Here is a 24,159-nt window from a genome sequence, read left to right as displayed (position 1 = left end):
GCTTAAACTCAAACTAAACTTCTAAATTGTTCATAATCAACGATTTTTGGGTTTAGATCGCGTTATTTATAAATGTGTCGTAACCCTCCACCACCCGACACGGCCAATCAGTAAAAAAAGTGTCACGTTGACAAAAGACAAATAGTTCACTGCTTTAGCCCACCGGTGTGTTGAAGCGTGAAACCACAACATTTACAATTTGAGTACGACGTTTCGCTGGTAATTGCATCCAGCATCATCGGGCAATTCGCCAGAATGGTGAGGCTCTGCTGTGTCTCCCGTTCTTATATAGAGCAGCAGCAGGGTGACGTCATCATTAACTCATTAACTCATCAGGTGCAAAGATTTGAGGGGGGGGGGTTATTGTAATTATATACTTGATTAGTAATAAGGCTATTGTTACGATGCGAGTTGTAGATTAGTAATCATTTGGAATGTGTTCTATTGTGATTATGCTACATTAATAATCAGTTAGTGCTTGTTTCCCTTATAAGGAATTGTAATGCATCTTATTTAATAATAAGACACATTTATAAATAACGCGATCTAAACCCAAAAATCGTTGATTATGAACAATATTGGTCGCGAAAGCCTACGTGTTAAACTAAACTTCTAAATATTACCAGGTAAGACCCACTGAGCTACATAGCTCTTTTGCATAGGCGATGTGGTCACAACGAAGTGGCTTATCGTGTGGAAATGTATAGCAGTCAAATACTCTTAAGCGCGTGTTGTTTCTAAATGTGGAGAGGAAAAACTGGAGGACCCGGAGAAAAATCCACGCGATCGAACTCACGGCACCTGCATAGGGGCCATCCATAAATGACGTCACGCACCTAGGGGGGGGGGGGGTCAGACATCTGTGACGAGGTGGGGGTTTGAGAAATGTGACGTCACATCAAAATGCGCAACTTTAAATAAATATAGACAACACGTTCTACTTCATTAAATAGACTTTTTCATAAATGACAATAGTTTAACTCGATTAACAGCATGTTTTATTTGGGGTGGGGGGGGGGTCAGAGCTTTGTGACGTCATTTGATTGGGGGTCTGACTTTTTGTGACGCCGTGTGACGAGGGGGGGGGGGGGGTCAAAAATCGTCCAAAATCGCGTGACGTCATTTATGGACGGCCCCATACCAGGCGATGGAGTTAACATTTTGCCATCGCGGAGCCCTGAGGTGGTAGCATCGACGGCTTAGGCCACGATGAACATCTTCAGCTTGAGCCGTGAAAACGAAGACGCTTCACACACAGAGAGAGAGAGGGAATCGCAGGCGGAAAACAAGAGGATGGTCTTGAGCCTCGATCCTCAATATGAGTTGGGGGGGGGGGGCCTCATCAGTGCGGACAGGCGGTGGACGGGAATTGCATTAATTCTAGATTTGAAGCTTTCGTGACTGCAAGGATTCACATTCTTAGGTTTTTTTCGGTAAAGTCACGTAGGAAGCTTGTGTTGCCTCCGAAACGTCGTGATTTTTATTTTATTTTTTATTTTACTTTTATTAATTTTATTTTTTTACCTACGTGACTTTAACGAAAACAAACCTAAGAATATAAAAATGGGAATTGCATTGACGGTGAGGGCTGCAGTAGAGAAGGAACGACCTCCCCGTTTGAGCGCAGGTTAACAACTGGAGGCTGTCACAAAACTCTGGCGACGCTCCATTCACACGAGGCGGAGTTTTATTGCCGGCGTGCGGCTAGGCAGCGTTGCGTCGGAGAGAAACGCAATTTATTTCTCGGGGAAACTTCATGGCGCGGCCTTGCACGCTAAACTCCCCGCGCCGTTGCGAATTCCGCTCAAGTAAAGTGCTGTTCTCTGTGTTGTAATGCCCACGGATGGGGCTTTTCGCATCTGCGTATCGGTTCAGTGGCCCTGGTGGATAAAAGCAAGGCGTGTTTGGTCCCTGCAGACATAAGTGAAACGCGATGTGCTGATAAACCCGGTGACCTGAATGCGATTCCCCGGCCAAGGCTAACACAGCGTTGAAATACGGTGTTTTTTTCTGGAATACTTTGCTGTTTTTCCCAGGATTTTTCTGTTGCGTGTAGTCACTTTAAGATGTTTCTTGTTCATGTTTTTGTTTTGTCAAGAGCCAGCATGGCTCACAGGGTTATACCTAATCAATGAAACTGAAACATCTGGACCGGTCACCAAAACCCGCTATTCACCATCGCGACGAAGTAGCAGATTTAACAAATGTCCGTAAATTATGATTATTGTTGTAAGGTTGTGTTACAAGGTGGTGATAAGTTGCCTATTCGCCACGCTCCATTGATCTGGCCCTGCGATCTAGCCAAGCGTGGATTCGATTGTCGTGATTTCTGGAGTCGCAACTCTGTTCTTATTTCAACGCTGCTGTGAATGTAGGCACCTCTAGCACCTGCAACGACCAATCCAAAGCACTTTAAGACGACGTTTGAAAATCATCGTTTCTTAGGCGCGCAATTCGACGCGTGCGTCGTGAGCGTAAGAAGTGGGCCCCTGTTTGCAGTTACACCGAGAGCGAGAGAGCGACGAAGAGGAACACGTGGATCGGGGAACAAACACAAATTAAAGACGCCGTATTGACAATAAATAAAAGTCAGTGGCCGTGAGCCGGACATGCACGTTGAACTTCTTTCGCGCCGTAGGTAGCCAGCCAATCGGCAGTGCGGGGGAAGGACAACAAACTAGACGCAAACAGCAGTTCTAAAGAAATTCGTTTTAAAACTAGGTGATTTAAAAGTGCTTGGCTGCAATGGCTTCCTAATGTCGGAAGGAGGAGCGTTCCAGACGGCCGCAGAAGCGGATCTGAAAGCGCCGCGCGATGCCGTCTTTGTTCGACGTTTCGCCAACGATCCGCTGCGAGGATGACCGGGGTTTGCGCGATCGCGGTTCATGTTCCTTGATGAGAACGCAGTGGAGATCGTTTCACTGTGTGTGTCAAAACAGTGGCGTTTTCATTGTTGATGCGCAGGTGGGTAGTATGGAGGTGCACTTCGGAGTCCATTCAACATTTAAATAAAAGCATCGTTATTTATTCATGGGAACTCCACTCTTCCAATAACCAGCCGCGGCACGTCTTAACGCAGGCGGCACAGAGTGCTGCGATGAAGGCGGCCCACGCCCGTCAAGACCGATTCCGCGATGCGGCGTCGCGTGCACGAACAACGCTGACTCGCGTATACGGAGAGAGAGACAGAGCGCGGGCAAACGGACGAAGAGAGACACAACGACGACAAAACCGCACCCGCGCTGAGCCCGAACCGTGAAGAGAACAACACCTTTAGAGACTAAGCGAGGGGGGGAGAGAAAGAGAGAGATTAAAAAAATAACTCAAAGGCTACTGCAGCAGTTAATCACTTTGATTGAACCATTGATTTTCGTTGACGTGCAGCGGTCCTGCCCGTGCGGTTGGAGTTCAGTGGTCCGGCATAATTATGAAGAGCGCGCCGCGTTTTTGGTGGCGGCTGTCGGAACGCGTCGATTGGGCGCGTGCGTGCATGCGTGCACGTGCGCGCGCGTGCTCGTTGCGGGAGACGCGCGGTGGTGACGATGACCGTCGGTGCAACATTCCGAGAGGGACCAGCATCGCGCGTGCACAATAAGGGTGACTGTAAAAGCGCAGCCCTGCAATTGCTCGCCCGCGCCACCGCTGAATGAAGGGGCTATCGCTCGAGACGGCCCCTACTGGAGAGTGTTCGGCCGACTCCTCGACGCTGGTCGAGGCATCTTGGCAGAGGTGGGAGTGGCCAGACTTTGACTCCATCGCACACGACCTGCTTGGCGATCGACTGACTGTGAAAGAAGTTCAACAATTTCATAGCCTCGCGCAGAGACCCATAGACTCACGCAGAGACCCATAGACTCACGCAGAGACCCACAGACTTACATGGAGACCCATAGTTGTTGTGCATCCCCCACACCTTCGATTAGCACAGCTGGCTACGTGCAGTGCGAAGGAATTGAAGCACTGTGGTGTACCCCACGTATGCAGCTGGATACACAGATTTGGGTTTTTGGAAAGACGCCCATTATGTTAACTGTCATGCCGGGTGATTGAACCATGACCTTGTTACAATGACTTTCAACGGAAAATTGTAACGTCTCCAAGCAGCATCTCACGAACTGCTCGGGAAATGTCATGAGGTTATTGATGAACGTCTTAATAATGATAATAATCATAATGATCCTTTAGCCAACAATTACATTTTTAAAATGCGTTATTTCATTTCCAACTGTACTTTTAGGGTTATGTCGTGAGGTGAAGAATCCATTTGGAGCTCTCCACAGAGTCGTGCCTTAGTGCATTTGGTAGAGAACAACCTGCAGAAGCAAATACTACAGAACTTGTTCCTGAGATCCCTTGCAGAGGCATCTTTGATTCACACACTAGGGGAAGCAGTCTCCCACACGTCCTTTTACAGAGAACAGCTTGTTTCTGACAAGTCAAAATATTGGTGGTCGCAGTGATGGTGGTGGGGAACGGTAGTGTAGTGGTTAGAGCCCTGCGCTATAAATCTGTCGACAGGAGTTCGATTCAAGCTCACGGCAAACACCAGTGACGATTATTTTAACCGGTTCCTGGGCCTCCCCTAGGTCGACTCAGTCTAAAATGAGTAACTTGTGTGGTAAGTTACCATCGCCACTGGGGAGACAAAGGCGGCCGGGCGTGGTGCTGACCACCCACCCCTTCGTGTGCCGTTCCTGCCTTCATAGGTGCTCGCTAACAGCACTTGCCCCAACAGTCTGTTTGTTAAACCCAGGATTTCAGTGGTGCTGCGTCAACGCAGCGTCCCCTGCGTTGTTCCAGCTACCACCAAAGCAGTGCGTTGACAGGTAGGCACAAGAACACAAGTTCATTAATCTGCTGACACAAGCATAATCTATCAGCCGATAATTAGCAAGAGTATCATTTGCTAAAAATCAATAATATGATTCCAAAAAAAGAAACGCTCTTTTTTAAGCGACCGATGTAATTTCTGTCCCTTCGAATTATTCGTGAATACTGCACCGGCAGTTAATTTTGTTCAAGGTAAAATATGGTCAAATAACTCCCTTGCTGGCGCATGGCATGGGGAGGCCCTCATTAAACAGTGGCTGTACATGAATATAATTACAAACACACCAAAGGAAGCCGCAACATGAAGACAAAACAAATATATTCTTTAATTAAACACAACCCTGCTAACGTGAAAATCCATAGAATCGCCTGGGGCGCTGTTGGGGTTGGGGTAAATCTTCGCACGCCCAATAAATATGTACAGTCTTCCGCTTGTTTACCGCTCTGGCCTCAACACACATTGGCCTCTAGGGACTCCGCGGCATCTAAAAATCACCCTCCGTCTCTTGAGGCCGAGCCAATGCCCCGTCCCATCGTCACACGCGCAAAACGCCGCAGCCCCATTGCCAACCCACTGCTGGCTGAGGGCCTTCCCACGGGAACTGAATGCCCACACTTGACCGGTGTGGGTTGATTGAAGGGCGCGCTGGCACAGACAACGCGAGCACTTGACATGCAACAGCGCAACGAGGGATGGTCGCCCGCTGAACCTCTTGCCGCCTTACATCGTAGCCCTATTGCAGAGGTCGCAACTGGGTACCCGATACCCGTACCCTACCCGATACCCGGCTACCCGTACCCGGCCGGGTACGGGTACCCGTTTGCGACCCTGGTGCGGCCGGGTACAGGTACGGGTAGGCCGTGAGTCACTGGTGAGTGACCGTTTGTCACTCATTTCCCAACGTCTTGTCTCTTCTCACAATTCAAGTTCCTAGAATCAACCCACCCCCGCATGCAACATGGCTTCATCCCAGAGGTCGCAATCAGGTACCCGATACCCGTACCCTACGGGTACGACCGGGTACGGGTACCCGTTTGCGACCCTGGTGCGGCCGGGTACGGGTAAGGAATCGAAACCCGTTTGCGACCTCTGTCCCATTGTGGCTTGGTTTCGCAGTTATCGAGCACGAGCCACGCGTTCCATTCGACCGCCGCGCATTTGTGCGGTGACATCGCGTTAAGTCCACCCCCGCCCTCTTGCAGGACAGGGTGCTTCAAAACAATGTTAACACTTGTACGGGACTATCGTTTTTTTTAATTGAAAAGAACGGATGACACCGCAATGTATGTTTAAATGTTGACTTAAAACTATCGTGACTGCAGGAATTCATATTCTTTGGTTCTTTCGGTAAAGTCACGTAGATAGAAAAATAAAAATAAAAAGAAAGTGAATAAAAACTAAAATAAGAAAAATATAAATAATAGACTGTCAGTACGCTCACTCAGTTTAATAGCCATTGATACAATCTACATTATAGACTGCCAGTACGCTCACCGAGGTTAAGAACCAGGCTACAGTCTACATTATAGACTGCCAGTACACTCACTCCGATTAAGAAGCAGGCTACAGTCGACATTAAAGAGTTATTATTATTATTATTTTTATTATTATTTTTTCATTTTTTATTCACTTTATTTTAATTTTATTTTTCTATCTACCTGACTTTACCGAAAGAACCAAAGAGTATGTTTAAATCGTTTTTTTTAAGTCAAAAAGTCTCACACTTGTTCGCCATCATCGTCAACACGTGCCTGGAGTCTTCTCCACGTGGTCTCAGGGGTCCGGAGAAGACACACTTCTTGTGGTGTTGTTGAAAACTCTCAGAAGTGCACCCTGGATTTATTTTGCCGAAGGGGTGGGGGGTCCGTGGTGGTGGGGAGGGGGCGGGGGGAGTTCCGTGGTAGCAGGGTGAGCCGGGCCGTGTCGGTGAGTCGATGGGGTCGACCTACCGGCGTTCACTGCAAACAAATTGCCATCGATCGCTGTCCGTGGTGCTGGGTGGGCTCCTGCGTTGGGCCGGCGGCGTGTGCAAACATCGGGGAGGCCAGGCCACTTATCAATATGACTGATCTATCGCTCGAGACACTTGGCAAGCCCTACAGCTGAACAGATTATGGGGAGTTTTTACTGTTCTTAGCAGGCTGATGAATTGCGAGAGGCGAATACGCGCGCACGTGTGTGTGCGTGTAACAGAGATGTGCATGTATGTATGGAGTGATAGAGCCAAAGGAGCAAATGTGTCCGAGAGGGGATGGTCGTTGCGGAGATGGAGCGATGAGATCAGGGCAGGTGCGGGGAAGGAGATGGATGGTAGCAGCACTGGATTATGGGGATGAAGGTGTATGGATAGAGTTGAAAAAATAGATGTCCATTCTTAGATTCAATAAATGTGATTCTTTCAAAACATTCATTCAATCATGCGTGAAAGCCTGTTATTTGCAAGTAATGGGAATGATGCGTTAAAGTCACTTTAGGCTAAGTGGATTGATCAAAAGTGCTCAAATGAGAGGGCACAGCAGCAACATTTATTCATAATAGAGGTTTTTTTGGGCTAGATCGCGTAAATATCTAAATGTGTCGTTAACCCGCTACCACCCGACACAGCCAACTAGCCAGGGTTGTTACGTAAACAGAACGTGGCCAATTCGTCACTAGGCACGTTCTGTTTACGTGACGACCCTTACTAGTTGGCTGTGTCGGGTGGTGGTGGGTTTTAACGACAACATATTTACGCGATCTAACCCCCCCCCCCCCCCCCCAAATACAACAACAACCCAACAACCTCCTTATGGATGATATTGGTCACGAAATCATGCCACGCGTTGTCGCGACATTGATTGTTGTACAGTGTTCACACACGTGCTCCAACGTGTACGCCTCCGTGTGCACCAGCCCGTACTGGGACATTGTGCTGCATGTTGATCAAACAACCCCCTCGACTCGCCGCGTGAGGCGTCCTTGTGCACGTAGCGTATTCTATCCCTGCGCGCAGCAGCGACATGTTCCGGGAGCTGAATGCCAATGTCGGAGGGGGGGTCTGCTCGTCACGAGAGGGCTTTCAGGAGGGAGTTCGTGTAGTTTTACTATTTCCTCGTCCGTTGAAGGAGCGCAGACTCCAATGGGTGACTGGGTGTGACCATAGGTTGAGTCGCGTGGACACAATTGCACTGTTGTGACTTATATTTAATTTTCCATTCGTGACGGAGATGCGCGCATGTGACTGTTGGTGTTCTGATGCTGTTGATGGTTACATCGGTGTCTGCGAGTGGGGGGAGGGAGGTGTTAAAGCCAGGAGGTGTGATGTTTGGGTCTCGAATAAGGCGTTTATTCTGAGCGACCGCGTTATTCCACTCTTACGTTCCACTCTAAGTCGTAACGTACAAATACATTTATTTTAGCGCAATCAATGACGTTTGTGGGGGCATCGTGTTAAATTCTGAAGAAAATCCCTCCTGGCAACAAACCAAACAAAAACCGCCGTGAAAGACGCACAATTGTAATGAGTGAGACAGAAAATAAAATAAACACGTGGTTTGAGAACAAAACAATACATCGCAACCATTGCCAATTATGGTGAAAAAGAAAACATGCCAGCCGGAAGCGCGTGGGAATTGATGAACGATCCTGGAAAGGGAATATCAAAGAGGAAAACCCAGAGCGGAGATCCAATCGATGATTAATTCAAGCCGCGTACGGAGTCTAAATGGGTTTCATGTGAACAATGTCAACACAGATAAAATCCACGTCCACGCTCAAGATACGTTTATGGGATTGTGTTTGTGTATGCTAGTACGTTGTTTTCGAGTCGTGTATTCGTTATGTATTGTGATTGGTAGTCGGTAGCGGACCTTGTCGACTTTCCTGTGGCTTTAGCCTCACCTAACAACAGCAAGTGACTCACTTAGGTCACCGATGATAGGGTGTAGTACATTTTAAATGTGTTGCTCCGGCTGGTGCCCACTCCCAACACGGCCTTGTGTGATCGCCCGTTGTTTATCGCGTGCGCGCGTTAACTCGCCAACATTTTAACAATGCCGTGCACGTTTAGAAATGCGAAAAAACCGAAAACTTGTCTTTAAACACAGTCAACCTCTGCAGGAAACCAAGAAGAAACATACTGAGACACGCGAGACTGTTTTGATGACACGAGCTTCATCGAAATGATGATCCAGTTCTGTTAATGTTCCAATTTAAAATAAAATAAAATATGTAAAACAAAAAAAACTACACGCTTCTTTTTTGGCACCAATGGACACAGGCATCGTGAAATCCGCGTCCCTGACAAGCGAATAAATAAATGTGTGTACATCTCGACATGACGGAGCCGGCGGCCATCAATTTAAATGCACTTCGAATCATCGTAAATTATTCCCCAAAAGTGACCTTTAAGTATATGCATAGCAGCACTTATGGATTCGTCGCTGCAGTATGTCACGCTGAAGGGCCATTCCCATTGTCACGGCCGGGTCGGGAATCAGCCGAGTCAGCAGTCACTCCTTCTTGGCCTGTCGCCCTCTCTGTCAACGTGGGACCGATGCTAATTCACTAAGTACAGCAACGCGGGCGCTAAGCATACTCTCACACGGAGCAGACGTCTTTCACTGGAATTAAAATAAGAGGTGGGAGAGGTAGGGGGAGAATAACGCCGCTTATTCAGATCAAAACCACATTGAGAGAGTGAAAGATGAACGCATGGATTATTTTTGGTACCTAGATTAAGAGGGCACGTGCATGTTAAATGCATCGGTCATATTGACGTTAAGCAACTTCAGTGGTTCATCTTCGTGGTTCTTTCGGTAAAGTCACGTAGAAGGGAAATAATAAAATAATATAAATAAAACATAATAAAATACAATTCTCACGACGTTTCGGGCACGTCGTGAGAATTTTATTTTATAATGTTTTATTTGTATTATTTTATTATTTCCCTTCTACGTGACTTTACCGACAGAACCAAGAAGATAAATCCCTGCAGTCACGAAAGCTTTAAATCGGAATTCAACTTCAGTGGGTTCGGCGCAGACTCGTCGAATAGACGGGATGGATGCGTGTCGATCATTTGGATTATTTCGCTGCGATAAATTTCCACGCGATGCGGCACTTTGTCGAGCTATCATTTGTTTTCAGGTCGCTTCTAAAAAAGAAGCTAACGACTCAGTGGGCTTCGCCTGGTAAAATAAACAAAGTCTAGTTGTATTTGTGATTTTTTAAATATATTATTGCGATTTGCTTACCTTTCCAATACTTTGCACTCCTATCGAGATTTTGTATTGTTTTGTCGCTGTGGCTTTCTGACCCCGTGCCCCTACTGGACATCTTTGACAAAAAAAACGGCTTTATAACTCATCGGATTCCTCCGGAATAAATAAAGATTCTGACTGATGCTGGATGACAATGACCATGGAATGGCAGCCAAGCCACCGATAGCCGAGTCGAATGCCACGCTTCGTCGTTCGGTTAACGTCTTCAGATTTTTTTTAAAATATAAAAAAAACACAGCACACGTAATCCTTAAAACACCAGCGTCTCGCTCAAATGGTTACAGCCGTAAAAAAAAACGCACTGCCGCGCGCAAAGAGAGCAAAGCGTGGGTATCTTGTTGAAGCGCGCGTGAACTTCACAACCGACACTCGCAATGCGTCTATTTTATATTTCGCCGTGACATTTTTTTTTGACGTCTTCCGCCCACGCGCCTCTTTGCAACTTGCGACGGCGGCATGGAACCCCTCGAGTATGGCCAGAGAGAATTTTTATTCCATCTCCCCCCCCCCCCTCCTATCTCTCTGTCTTCCGAGACTTTTTTGCTCAGAGAATTACATTTGGTCACGCAAGCGCAGCTTTTAAAACACACCCCCCCCCCCCCCAACTGCGATACGTTTGAGGTATCCCTCTGTAACACATTCCTGCGGAGGGAGCTGCTAGGAACGTTGGGTTGCTCGGTCAATGGCCAGGGTCAACGGCGGCGTGGTGTATTCCGCAAATATGCCTGACTGTGAGGGCGGGCACAAGCCGGCGTGAGTAGGTTAAACGTTGAGTTTTATAAGGGCACCACGGGGTGACCAACCCCTCCCCACCCAGCCCCACCCTCCTCACCCAGCCCCTCCCCACCCTCCCCTCCCCACCCAGCCCTCCCCACCCAGCCCCTCCCCACCCTCCCCTCTCCACCCAGCCCCACCCCTCCCATTTTTGGATGCACGACGGACGGACGGACACAATAATCCCCTGTGGGCTGGTGTAACCAGGAGGTTCCTACCAGTATTATTGCTGCTGTTGTTGTTATTGTTGAACGTGGTTGGCAGGGCACCAGCTCCCCTGGCCGACACGGGTACACTCTGTTGAACAATCGAAAGCTGCTGTTCTTCAGTCGCCGCCGCAGCAGCAGCGGTTAGTGGCAGAACGTGCCACGTGGAGCCAACGACACGCGTGATCATGGTGCGTTGCGGATGGGAGATGCGTGTAATGTGCTGAACTTTCATTATTGGAGAACGATGACGCTGGTTGTCACCACCAGCGGAACGTCGTACTCAAATTGTAAATGTTGTGGATTTACTCTCCAACACACTCATGCAATGTGTGCTGATATAATAATAGGGGTTTCCCCCTTTTTTCTGGCAACAAAACTGAAACCTTTTAACAAGGAGTCATGTGTGCATTAACCACAATACTTGTGGTCAAAATGCAAACAAAAACATACTCTGATAATATAAGGGGAAAACCCCTATTATGGTACTGGCAAAGGAGGCCTAATGATGTACTTATATACTTTATTTGTTTAATTATACTCGCTTACGTTTTTTTTTCTTTACGATATGAAGTTGTTGTTGTTGTTTTACATATATGTACAAGCACATATCTAGCAGTGAAATAGTAAAACTTGACACCTTACAATTTAAATTTCATAAACATGTGACCAGGTATTCATCTTCTTGGTTCTTTCGGTAAAGTCACGTTTTCTACGTGACTTTACCGAAAGAACCAAGAAGATGAATCCCTGCAGTCACGAAAGCTTTAAATCGAAATGTGACCAGGTGTACTAAAATGCTCAGGAATAAACTGAAATGACTCCAATAACAAGATGAAATCCTTTAGCAAGTTAATGTATTCCTTCGCTCTATAAAGTTTGAGCCCCGATCACGTGCAACGGTCGATCATAATGGGAGCGCAGACAAACTGAATTGACTCCCTTCGCAAGCGGCTGGTTTTATTGATCGTGACTCTTCGGGTGATCTGGCGTCTGTTGGTGGGTGGGATGGAGGAGAGGGACGTGAAGTGTGGGGGGTGGGGTGGGGGAGGGAGATGGGATGGAGGGCAGGGGAGGGATGGAGGCGGGGAGAGAGATTGCGAAATGGAGGAGAGGGAATGATGGAGGGGAGGGAGGGAGGGGGGGAGAAAGAGAGGTGGAGGGAGGGATGGAGGATATGAAGGCAGGTGGAAAGGAGGGGTTAGATGAAAGGGAGAGGTGAAGAGATGGAGGGGAGGGAGGGAGGCAGGCAGAGAGGAGGGATGCATGGATGGTGGGAGAGAGGTGGAGGGATGAACGTAACGGAGGGATGGTGGGGTGGGAAGGAGCAATACAGGGGAGGCAGCTTAGTAATATGTTTTTACCCTTTCAACTGGTACAAAAACTGACACCTTTATACAAGGCGTCATGTTTGCAATAACCACAACACAAGCAGTCAAAATGCAAACAAAAAGAAACAACTCTGATGATGATAAAGATATGCGCCAAAAGGCGTCATCTGGTCCAACACCAATGGAGACTAGGCTCTAAGAAAAGCTGTCTCGGGTGTGGACCAATCAACTTCAAGGACAGTGCATATCTTTATCATCATCAGAGTTGTTTCTTTTCGTTTGCATTTTGACTGCTTGTGTTGTGGTTATTGCAAACATTACGCCTTGTATAAAGGTGTCAATTTTTGTACCAGTTGAAAGGGTTAAAACCTATTACTATATTTTGCCACTGGTAAAAGAGGTCTCATAGTGGGAGGCAGCTTGTTGGCGGGGGAGGGGGGGGCCCGGATTAGTAACAGGGAGTTGCCAGAGCGGTGGGGACTTGGCGTGCCGTGCCGAGACTCCCAGCGCACGGGCTGGCGCTTGCCGGAGTCACTGAGGTGGAGGCCACGGAACAGCTGAACCATCGCTCGCTCGTACGCACGCAAGAGTGGCGCTGTGACAAGTCGTGACGGTGCAAGGAGGCCGTGTACGGATGATATTTAGTTGCCTAGGTAGATTAAACAACAACAACAGCAAAAATGTCATCACGTTTGGTGATCATAGGCCCAAAACGTCAGGTGGCCAGCAAGAAAAAAAGCACGAATCACGGTGTAACACGTGATAGTTAAAACGTGCTCTTGACTTGAGCAACGTTGTACGAATTGGGAGAGTACGATTCGATAAGGTTTCACCACGCTTGCCAGTGAAAATTGAAAAAAATGGTTATGCATCGGCTGTGTCTGTAACGAGAGCAGGCACGATAACTCCCACGAAGATGGTGACCCAACATGAACCAAACTTTTTGCGTAAATGTGCGTTGCTAAAATCGGCCACATTTATCACGGGACTCCACAGAACTTGGGCGAAGCAAGTGCGATTTTATGCGAACTTCTAAACTAACGCACATTTTCTAAACGCACAAATACCCCGTATTGACGTAGACCCCCATTTGACGTCGTTTTCGCAAACAAGTCGTCACTCGATTCACACCACCAGCTGATTTGCGTCGCCCCAACCCCACACTCACGTCGGTGACAGCATCGTCCGGCCTGTCTCGTTATCCGTCGCCTCTCAGCCTTCGCCTCCGCCCACTCACCCTGTGAATCGCTTCGATTCGCGTCGTTTCGACATTGGCCGCCGTTGTCGCACATTGCAGGAACGCATCGCCGATGTAAACCCCCGGGCCGGCGCCGCGAGTCGGAACTTTCGAGTACGAACGCGTCGCGTGCGAAGAACGCGTTACAGAAAACCACGCGTACGCATAACCGCACGCTCCGTTACCCCCACTCCCCGCCCACCCAAAAAACCCACAAGTTGTTGTCTTTGAAGATCACGGCTGTGGGTGCCACTGACGCGCATTTCGGTGGCAGGTGTCCGCCTCGTTCGTTTTTTTCTTTTTACTTGATACAGCGAGCGTGCTGTGACGGTTCCACCTGAAGACGGACGCTTTTGTTGCCTCCGAAACGTCGTGATTTTTATTTATTTATTTTTTACTTTTATTAATTTTAATTTTAATTTTTTACCTACGTGACTTTACCGAAAAAACCTAAGAATATGAATCCTTGCAGTCACGAAAGCTTCAAATCTAGAATCGTTCACTGTCGTTCTGCAGCGCAAGGTCCGCGTGCCACTGGCGGGCCCCGTGGGGGCCGTTCGTGAGGCCTCTGATCTGCGCCCCCCCGACATGAAACAAAGAGTGACAACACCACTCCCCCCTCCCCCCAACATCATCATCATCGTCGTGCTGCTGTGAAAACCCCCCCAATGGTTTCAAATGTGCGGCGACCTTCACACTGATGATGTCTCATCAGCGAGTGGCCCTCCGAAAATTAGTGAAGAACACTGCTCTACACTATGAGACCTCCTTTACCAGTGGCAAAATATAGCAATAGGTTTTTACCCTTTCAACTGGTACATCTGGTACATCTGGTCCAACACCAATGGAGATTAGGCTCTGAGAAAAGCTGTCTCGGGTGTGGACCAATCAACTTCAAGGACAACTTCAAGGAAAGTGCATATCATTATCATCATCATCAGAGTTGTTTCTTTTTGTTTGCATTTTGACTGCTTGTGTTGTGGTTATTGCAAACATGATGCCTTGTACCAAGGTGTCAGTTTTTGTATCAGTTGAAAGGGTAAAACCCTATTACAACACTGCTCTAGTTGACCCCCCCCCACCCCTACCTCGCCCCCCCCTTCACCCAGCAGAGGCGTGTGGCGGCCTGGCTGCTGCTGCTGTTGTTGCTGCTGCATGTGCACGTGCGCTGCGCCGTCGCGCGTTTGAGAGACGTCCGATAAGTGGGGGCTTGCGCGGCGGGTCGATGTGCTTGACACCTTCCCGTGATTGGGCCCATTAGACCGCGCGCATCAATCCTTCCCTCCGGTGACAGCGTCTGCATCGGGGGATTTTTCGTGCCGGCTCGGGGAGAGAGAAGAAGAGGAGGAAGAAAAATCACCCGCGACTTTTCCCTTTTGGCGAAACGAAGGGGAAAGTTGCAACGCGTCGTTATAACGGGGGAAGTGCTGGCTCCGTGAAGTGATATTTAAACTCTAAACTAAACTATGAAAAAAACAAAAAATACATTTTTTATTTTACAGCTTTTTTTTCCCAGAAGCGAACTGGCCACACACGATAGCTCAACGAGGTGTCGTATCGCGTGGGAATTTATAGCAACCCCAATACTCGAGACGCATGCCGAGTCTAAACGTGGAGGGAAATACCGGAGGACCCGGAGAAAAATCCACGTGGCCACGGGGAGACGGAGAGACACGCAAACCCCAAATACACAGCAGGCATCGTCAGAGTCGGGATCGAACCCACGACCTCCTGTATACCGGGCGAGTTAATTAACATCTTCTAGCCACCGTGATGATGATGAGAGAGACACGCAAACCCCAAATACACAGCAGGCATCGTCAGAGTCGGGATCGAACCCACGACCTCCTGTATACCGGGCGAGTTAGTTAACATCTTCTAGCCACGGTGGCGCCGAGAGATGATTTAAAGGGACTGCGTGCAGTGGTTAATGACGCAACGTGGTCCTGTAACACGCGTGCGTGGTGAACCTCTGCGACCCTCTGCGTCAATCCGCTGCTGAATGACGGCCGCCAGACGCCGTGAGAATAGGTGGGGGTTCATTTATCGACTAATAATTATACCATTAAGGAATTATTGACATGTGTTTTTGCTTTTAATTCATTGTCATCTTACCCCCCCCCTCCCATTGATACGACTGTGCGAATAGAGAGGCGTTTGTCCTTCGTTCTGCATTAACTTGAGAGCCAAGCAGTCGTACCAGAATGCCCCTCACGAGAGAGAGAGACACGGGAATTCAATTAAAAATTCTGACCCGTCCCGTTAGGAATTGTACAATCCCATCCCTGCCCGTGACCTTGACAGACATTCCATTCCTGTCCCATCCCCCACTCCGCCAGGAATGGTCTCCTCCTGCAATGAAACGAGCTCATTGAGCAGGTACAGGGCGGAGTGGGCCATCGCGACGGCTCGCGGATGCCTTCATCCAACAGTTGATGGATCATGGTTGATTGATGATGGTAACGACACCCTTTGCCCGTGTCCTTGGGCTCAATTCCCATCCCATCTCGTGAGCTGATAAATAATTAAATCCGCCTCCCGTTCGTTCTCGTGGCCATCATTTCTATTCCAGCACATTCCCATTTTTGTTGTTGTTACTTTATTTTAATTCCCATGGGAATTTTGTGAGGCCCGGGGTGGGGGTGGGTTCGCGAAAGGAATACCAGTCCCGTCAGTAATTCAATTGAATGTCTTCTTCTTAGTTCTTTCGGTAAAGTCACGTAGAAGGGAAATAATAAAATAATAAAAACAAAACATAATACAATTCTCACGACGTTTCGGCCACAACTCAAGCAGCCGTCCTCAGGTGAAGAACAGAAGAACAGGGAACAAGCCCTGTTCTTCACCTGAGGACGGCTGCTTGCGTTGTGGCCGAAACGTCGTGAGAAATGTATTATGTTTTATTTTTATTATTTTATTATTTCCCTTCTACGTGACTTTACCGAAAGAACCAAGAAGATAAATCCCTGCAGTCACGAAAGCTTTGAATCGAAATTCAATTGAATGTGTTAATTGGGTCAACATTTAGCGTGCCAGTAGTTAAAGTAAACACGTTTTGTTCACATGTGTAATGCCCATTGTGCCATTGTTTGGCATCGCCTCGTCGAGATGAAATATCAATTCAGAGCAATGCGTGACCGTCGTCCGTGCGAGAATGTCCCGCAGAATGAGGGTATCGTAGACCTACCGACAACAACAAATATACAACTTGCTCGGTTTATTTTCACGCGGCCACTGGTGTCTATAGGCTGGCACCGTCAACGCACTACGCGAGAGAAAGTTTAAATCACGGGAGGATGACCGCGATTCGAATCCAGAATCTCGGTGGGTCAGCGACTGGCTGCTCCGACCGTTGAGCCGGTCAACCACCTCCAAGTGATCAAACGATTTTAAATTGGTTGCCCCGTAGCACTGAGACACAGAAGCCTGATGCGCAGAGGCCACGATCAGTTAACGGGTCGGCTGTGGCAGCACCCGGGGGCACTTGACTAATAGATAGAGACGTACTGCAGGAGCACAGAGATGCAAGCTGACTGCGGATTCACGAGCGCGCACGTGCGTGTGCGTGTGTCAGCACTTGCCCCTACAGTCTGTTAAGGCTATATGGGGGATCTTTGTCTTTGTCGGGGAGTGGGGAGCGGCAGTGTAGCGGTTAGCGCGCTGCCCTATGCACCCGACGACACGGGTTCGATTCCCGCTCACGGCCAACACCGGTGACGATTATCTGAACCGGTCCCGGGCCTCCCCTAGGTCGACTCAGCCTCAAATGAGTGCCTGGAGCGGTGTGTAAACATATCACCACCGGGGAAACAAATGCGTTCGGGCGTGGTGTTGGCCACCCAGCCCCTCGTGTGCCGTGCCGGCCTTTCATAGGTGCTCACGAACAGCACTTGCTCCAACAGTCTGTCAAGGCTACACGGGGTGATCTTTGTCTTTGGTGTCTGGCAGTGGTGAGCAGCAGCGGTGGTTAGCGCACCGCGCTACGAAACCCCGGCGACCTCAATTCCATCGCCGCTCTCAGTGACCAACGTCTGAACTGCTCCTGAGCCCCCCCTGGAGAGACTGCACGAGATACTCGGTGCGGAGTGTGAAAACATCGGCACTGGGGAGACAAAGGCGGTCGGGCAAGGCTCTGGCGACGCCAACCCCCCTCTCGTGCGCCGCAACAGCCCTGGCACCCACAGAGGGCATCCTTACTTTCGTAAGGATGCCCTCTGTGGGTGTCAGGGCAATTCTGGCAATTCCGGCAAATCGCCAAGACGAAGTTGGTTGTAATCACCGGCGAAACCGTCACATTACTCAAATGGTAAATGTTAAATTTCGATCTAAAGCTTTCGTGACTGCAGGGATTCATCTTCTTGGTTCTTCTTGGTTCTTTCGGCTGCATGCGTTGTGGCCTAAACATCGTGAGAATAATTTTATAATGTTTTATTTTTATTATTTTATTATTTCCCTTCTACGTGACTTTACCGAAAGAACCAAGACGATGGTAAATGTTGTGGGTTTAGTCTCCAACATAACCGTTGTGCGAGCCGACGCAGTGATTGATTGGCGCGTTTTGTGTACGTGACAAACGTTTACTGATTGGCTGTGGCGGGTGGTGGTGGGTTAACGACACGTTTATATTCACGCGATCTTTACCCATACAACCTTCATCATGAAGGATCTAAGGACTCGGAGCTTGGGCTGGCTCTTTGCCACTTTCTATCGGGATTTTCCCACGAGATGCGTTGCTCGTTAAGAACTATAGGCGCCACTTGTTTAATTAAACATCTGACCCACAAAGGGGAGTGCTGAATATTTCACCGATGGTAAGTGCTCAGACACCTGATTGGGGGACATTCACGTTGAAATGTGGCCTTGGGTTGTTCCCTGATGAACCGAAGCTATTAGACATGGTTTAATATTTTATTTTAAGGCCCCTCTGAGCTTTATAGCTATTTTTCTGAAGCGACCTGGCCACAAATGATAGCTCAACGAAGTGGCTTATCACGTGGAAATGTACAGCAGCAGCCAAATACTACAAGCGCATGTGTCTAAAAGTGGAGGGGAAAAACCGGAGGAGCCGGAGAAAAATCTACGCGACCACGGGGAGAACATGCAAACTCCAAATATCAGAATCAGAATGTTTAACTCCAAATGTACAGGCGTCAGGTTCGGGTTTGAACCCACGACTTCCTGTACACCAGGCGAGGTGGTTAACACCTCGCCTCCGCGATGCCCTTCATTGAACCCTTTTATTGAGGCCCGGGGCACGATTTATGTCAGGTGGTTAAATATTTAGGCATATATCCGTCAGCACAACGGCCGGCATTTGAGGTGCACGAACTGTTCTCTAAATGTGTCCACGGCTTGTGTTCTCAATCCACTGCTAGAGGAGGGCCTCCCTAAGACTCTACGGATCGTAGGAATTTTATTTACGTATCGATTGATTGTCCAGTACTTTGACCACGTTGGACATCGCAGGTTGATGAATGCAGGGGGCGTACAAGCGCGGTACGAGAAAGTGCGTTGCATTGTCCTCTACTGCGCACCACAAAAGCCCCAGGGTTCTATGAGAGAAGCTGTTTTGTGCATTGGCGGTCGAACATCCGAGCGCTGTGCAGGGCCAATGCCGCTCAGCTTCCGAGAACCGGTGATGCGGGGCGCATTCTGTATGGTTTTGTCACGGGCAAATATATGCACACCAACCCTTAATATAACACGTAGTAGGCTATCGCCACCAATATCATCCATAATAGAGGTTTTTTTGTGGTTAAACCGCGTAAATATATAAATGTGTCGTTGAACCCGCCACCACCCGACACAGCCAATTAGTCAAGTTTGTCACGTCAACAGAACGTGGCCAATTCGTTACTAGTACAGCACACCGGTGTGTTGGAGAGCCAAGTAAAGCGCTATAGCTCCAGTGGCTTCCTAATATCGGAAGAAAGAGCGTTCCAGACGGCCGCAGACGCGCGTCTGAACGCGCTCGATGCGGTGACCGTCTTTGTTCGATGGCCAGCAGCCAACACGCCGCCGCTCCTGCTGCGGGGATGACCACCGGAGTTCGCGTGAAGGTTTATGCTCCTTGCTTGACGTGATCAGCAAGCTATTGTGGTTCATTTGCGGCAAGCACTTTGTGTGTGTTGTCTTGCGTGGGCAGTTTATATTTGTATCTCTCGATTGCCCTGATTGAGCCCTTTGTGTATAGAGCGGTGGCATTCTTTACACGGGGATAGTGCTTTGTGATCTTTTGATGAAAGGAGCGCGATAAATTAAAATAAATTATAATTATTTGTCACGAGGACAAAAATATGAAATCGTGCAATATTGATTGCGAGTGTCTGAATGGTGACGTTTATTTTATCTTGGTCATCTCAGTCAGTCGACCCGTGGCACCTGGGTCTGCCCCGTGACCTCCTGCCAGCGGGCGTTCGACACTTCACGTGGCCTCAAGGTGCACATGGCCTGGCACAAGCGTCGTGGTGACGTCACCGCCACTTAGTGGCGAATGGCGGATGTTTTTGTTATTTTAATAGACTTCGTCATGGTAACATGCAATTTTATCGAAGGAAAACTGCACAAAGTAGGGAGGTTACGGCAATGTTCTGCTGCATTTAGGCCCTAATAAAAAGCCAACGTTGTTTTGCGTTTTGTAAAAAAAGAATTCCCGCCGTCACTATTTATGCTCGCACCGAAAAAGCCAAGACTACAACTAAGTTATGATTCTGAAGGGTCAATAGGCGAGCCAAAATAAATAGAATCACAATTGGGGACGCAGCCGACGACTGCTTCTGGAATTGCACGCAATGCTAAAATCGAAATGTCTTTTGTCCGCAAGAAAGGTTCACGTGCAGGAAATTTCCATTAGCCATGATTGTATCCATGCACGTGACTCTTTTCTTTTTTCTTATTGTTATGGAAAGCAGAGCTTCTGTACAATGCAAATGTGGTTTTAACCGATGCATCATAGGGTAGGCTCTCTACGTTGAAGGAACTACGTCGGATTTTTTGAAAAATATACATTTTATTTAAACATTCCGCGCAGTCCATATCTATCTACGGGGTTGGATAACGGCAAACGGCCGTCGTGGGCCGCTCCGCGCAGGGCTTTTGTTTGATCCATTATCGAGAGAGAGAGAGAGAATATACAGCCTGGCTGTACACGGGTGACTTTCCATTAATATAATGAGATTTTTTTTTACTCAAGTCGTAAACTTTCCAAAACCGTATGCTGATAACAAAAAAAAACCCAAAACAATAATAACAATAATTAAACAGGGACAAATGGAAGGATAAAGAAAACGTTTTCCTTGCTAAAAATAAATGTGCGGGAAAACCCATCTTCTTTTTCATCATCATCATCATCGGCCATGATCGATTCACTGCTGGATAAAGGCTTCCCCAAGCCGTCACCGTCTCTCATGGAGCTGCGAGGTAACAATCCACCTGACACCCTGCACACCAAGCTCATTCGTTTTGCCACTGTTCACCATCCCTGCCAGCAACAGAGCTCGCTTAATTTCAACACGGTCAATGGCTATGATATATTTATTAGCCTGCCTAGTGCACTTGGGTTGGGCCAGAGGAGGGCCCACAACAACAAATACCGCCATTCACCACGAAGTGGCGGTGACGTCAGCACCGCGCTTGTGCCAGGCTAGGTGCACTTGAAGGCCACGTTAAGTGTCCGGAGGCTTGCTTAGCAGGAGGTCACGGGACAGACCCAGGTGCCACGGGTTGACCGACTTGAGATGACTGGCAGATGCGCCAGCGGTGCCCCCTACTGTGCCAACTCGTCGGGTTTTATCCACCCGGCGCTCCGCCCGTTGTTGTGAGCGTCGCTCCTCTGCCCTCCGCTGTTGTTGTTGTTGCTGGTGGGCGACAATGCCACACACTTGAGGACATCCACCGCAGCAGACACGTGGAGCGATGGAATCAGCTGTTGTGCAGGAAGCGGCATGGCCTTCTGCATCGCAAACTCGCGAGCAATTTCGACGGCTTGGAAAGCCCTACGTCCAGCAGCCGATAGATCACGACGGATGAAGACGACGACGATGACGTGGGGGGCAGGGGGGCGGGGTGACCCCCCTCCCCCAACCACCGGTAGCCAAAGCTACGAGTTGGGACCCCCTTGCCGACCACCATGAGATACTCCACGTGTTAAACCGACCGTGAGATGTGTTTTGAACAACAGTGTGGGGGGGTGAATAATAATAACAAAACACTTACTTATTTCAAACGCGGTTTAAAACGTTTCTCTTATTAAAATGCTTAACGACGTGAGCGGGCAAGGAGGAGGAGCCGCGATGCATACCAGCCTGGGCGGGTGCGACCGTGCGAAACGAATCAAATATTGGGACCTCCACCTAAAACCGATTGCCGCAACGCAGCTGCTGCTACACCACCGCTTCCCCGGTCGAGGGCGGCTGACGACGACTGCTGCTGCCCCCCCTCTCCCCTGCTCGACCCCCCCCCCCCCGAGTAACTCACCACCCCCCCCCCCCACGCTCGGCGGACGATGAGCGGAGACGGGGAGTTTGAGTGCTCGCGGCAGTAGACGCGGCTGACGCAGCAGCGCTCGTAACGGCTCCGCGCAGGTGATGCGCACCTGAAGAGGCGGCTGGGCGCGTGCGCGTCGCTTGGATTATAACACTGGTCAACACACTTTTTCTGGAATAAGGTATTCCAACGGTTAGTTTACCACGTAGGCTTTCGCGACCAATATTGTTCATAATCAACGATTTTTGGGTTTAGATCGCGTTATTTATAAATGTGTCGTAACCCTCCACCACCCGACACGGCCAATCAGTAAAAAAAAGTGTCACGTTGACAAAAGACAAATAGTTCACTGCTTTAGCCCACCGGTGTGTTGAAGCGTGAAACCACAACATTTACAATTTGAGTACGACGTTTCGCTGGTAATTGCATCCAGCATCATCGGGCAATTCGCCAGAATGGAACGGTTATAAAGTAATTTTGGGGTGCTGATTTCAAATCTGGCATCAGTTTTTGCCTATCACATCAGGTTTTAGAGATATCAAATATTGCATTTTCAATAAAAACTGCAGAAGAAAAAGATTAAATAAATGCGGATATCTACATAAAATGATGTTATAAACACACTATCCTAAAATACAGCACCATATGTTAACGCTAAAGCAGTCACTGACTCGCAACAACTTGCAATCATAAGTGACAGAGTTAATTTCGGGTAAAATCAATGAAAATGGGGTATGCCGATAGCATAAAAATGAGATGTGATAGAGCAAATCTGAGATCAGATTTGGAATCAGCACCCTGCTGAAAAAGTCCAGGCCAGAAAAAAAATGTTTTTTTTTGTTGACCAGTGTAATTATTCACGAGGTGACGGGGGCGGCACTCGGAGGGTGGAAGCGGTGGCGAAGTGGTCGGGGGAACGTCGGTTTCGGTCGCCCCGTGTGGCACGATGCGACTCGGAGACGCTCGCCTTCAAATGCCAACTTGAACTTTGTCCGCGTGGGAAACGTGCGCGTGGTTTTATTTTTCTTCCTTCAACATTTTCCGAGGAAAATTAAACGGGAAAAAAAATAGTTCACCGCCAAAAGTCTAATGAGTTTTCAGGTCACACTCGTGCAGTGCAGTTTCATTATTTGTTGTAGATCTAATAAAGATCGATTCGCCTCCGTCTTGGTACTGGCCTGCACGTTACGTCAAATGCCACGACATCGGTCCGCTCAATTGACAACAGGATGGGATTCAATGCGGTTGGTAGACCTGAGTGGTGGAAATTCCACATTCCCATGGCAGTGGCCAGCCTCTGTTGGGAGACGACCGATATTGATTGGCTTCCTTCACAGTTCTTAAGTGGCACTGCTGTGATCTACAACCGGAGGGACTGATGTCACGTGACGAGTAACAAGATAGTCAAGCGACTGCCTGGACTTTGGCTCCAACCATGCTAATACGCCCACTGCCCTCCGCTGCTGCTGAAGTTCAAGTTCATGTATTAGGTATAGCCCTGTGAGCCATTCGGCTCTTGAATCGGGTGCAACCGCAACAAACAAAAAACAAAAACATGAACAAAAAAACATCTTAAAGTGAATATGTGACTGAGTGCACACAGATTATTTTTTTGCCCACAACAGCCTATAACACCGGTGTCGCGAGCACGGTCGTCGCACATTCAAGCATTGTCCAGCCCCCCGCCTGCTTAGCTTCCGACATGGGGGCGCGTTCGTTGTGGCTTGGTCACAGGCGCACGCATGTTTCGGTGTGTGTGTGCGCATTCTGTCTCAATGCCGGTGCTTCTCGGCGTGTCGCATGCGGATGTACAACCACGACACCTTGCTGATCTCGTCAAGGAGCACAAACCATCACACCACGTGATCTCTGGTCATCCTAGCAGCAGCAGCAGCAGCAAGCAGCAGCAGCAGCAGCAGCTGCAAGCAGCAGCAGCAGCTGCAAGCAGCAGCAGCAGCAGCTTTTGGCTAACAATCGAACAAAGATGGCCGCCGCATCGCGCGCTTTCGGATGCGCTTCTGCGGACGTCTGGAAC

General features: G+C 48.7%; 1 protein-coding gene across 1 annotated transcript in view; it reads right to left on the bottom strand.

The window, feature by feature from the left end:
- The window catches only part of LOC144931719 (serine/threonine-protein kinase 3-like), a 136,644-nt gene that overhangs the window by 4,159 nt on the left and 108,326 nt on the right, over positions 1 to 24,159 (bottom strand). The gene's annotated exons all lie outside the window — the stretch shown is intronic.

This window comes from Lampetra fluviatilis, chromosome 4, assembly GCF_964198595.1.
Source record: "Lampetra fluviatilis chromosome 4, kcLamFluv1.1, whole genome shotgun sequence".
Taxonomy (NCBI): domain Eukaryota; kingdom Metazoa; phylum Chordata; class Hyperoartia; order Petromyzontiformes; family Petromyzontidae; genus Lampetra; species Lampetra fluviatilis.
Note: the sequence above shows the minus strand (reverse complement) of the source record. Positions and strands in the feature narration are given on the sequence as shown.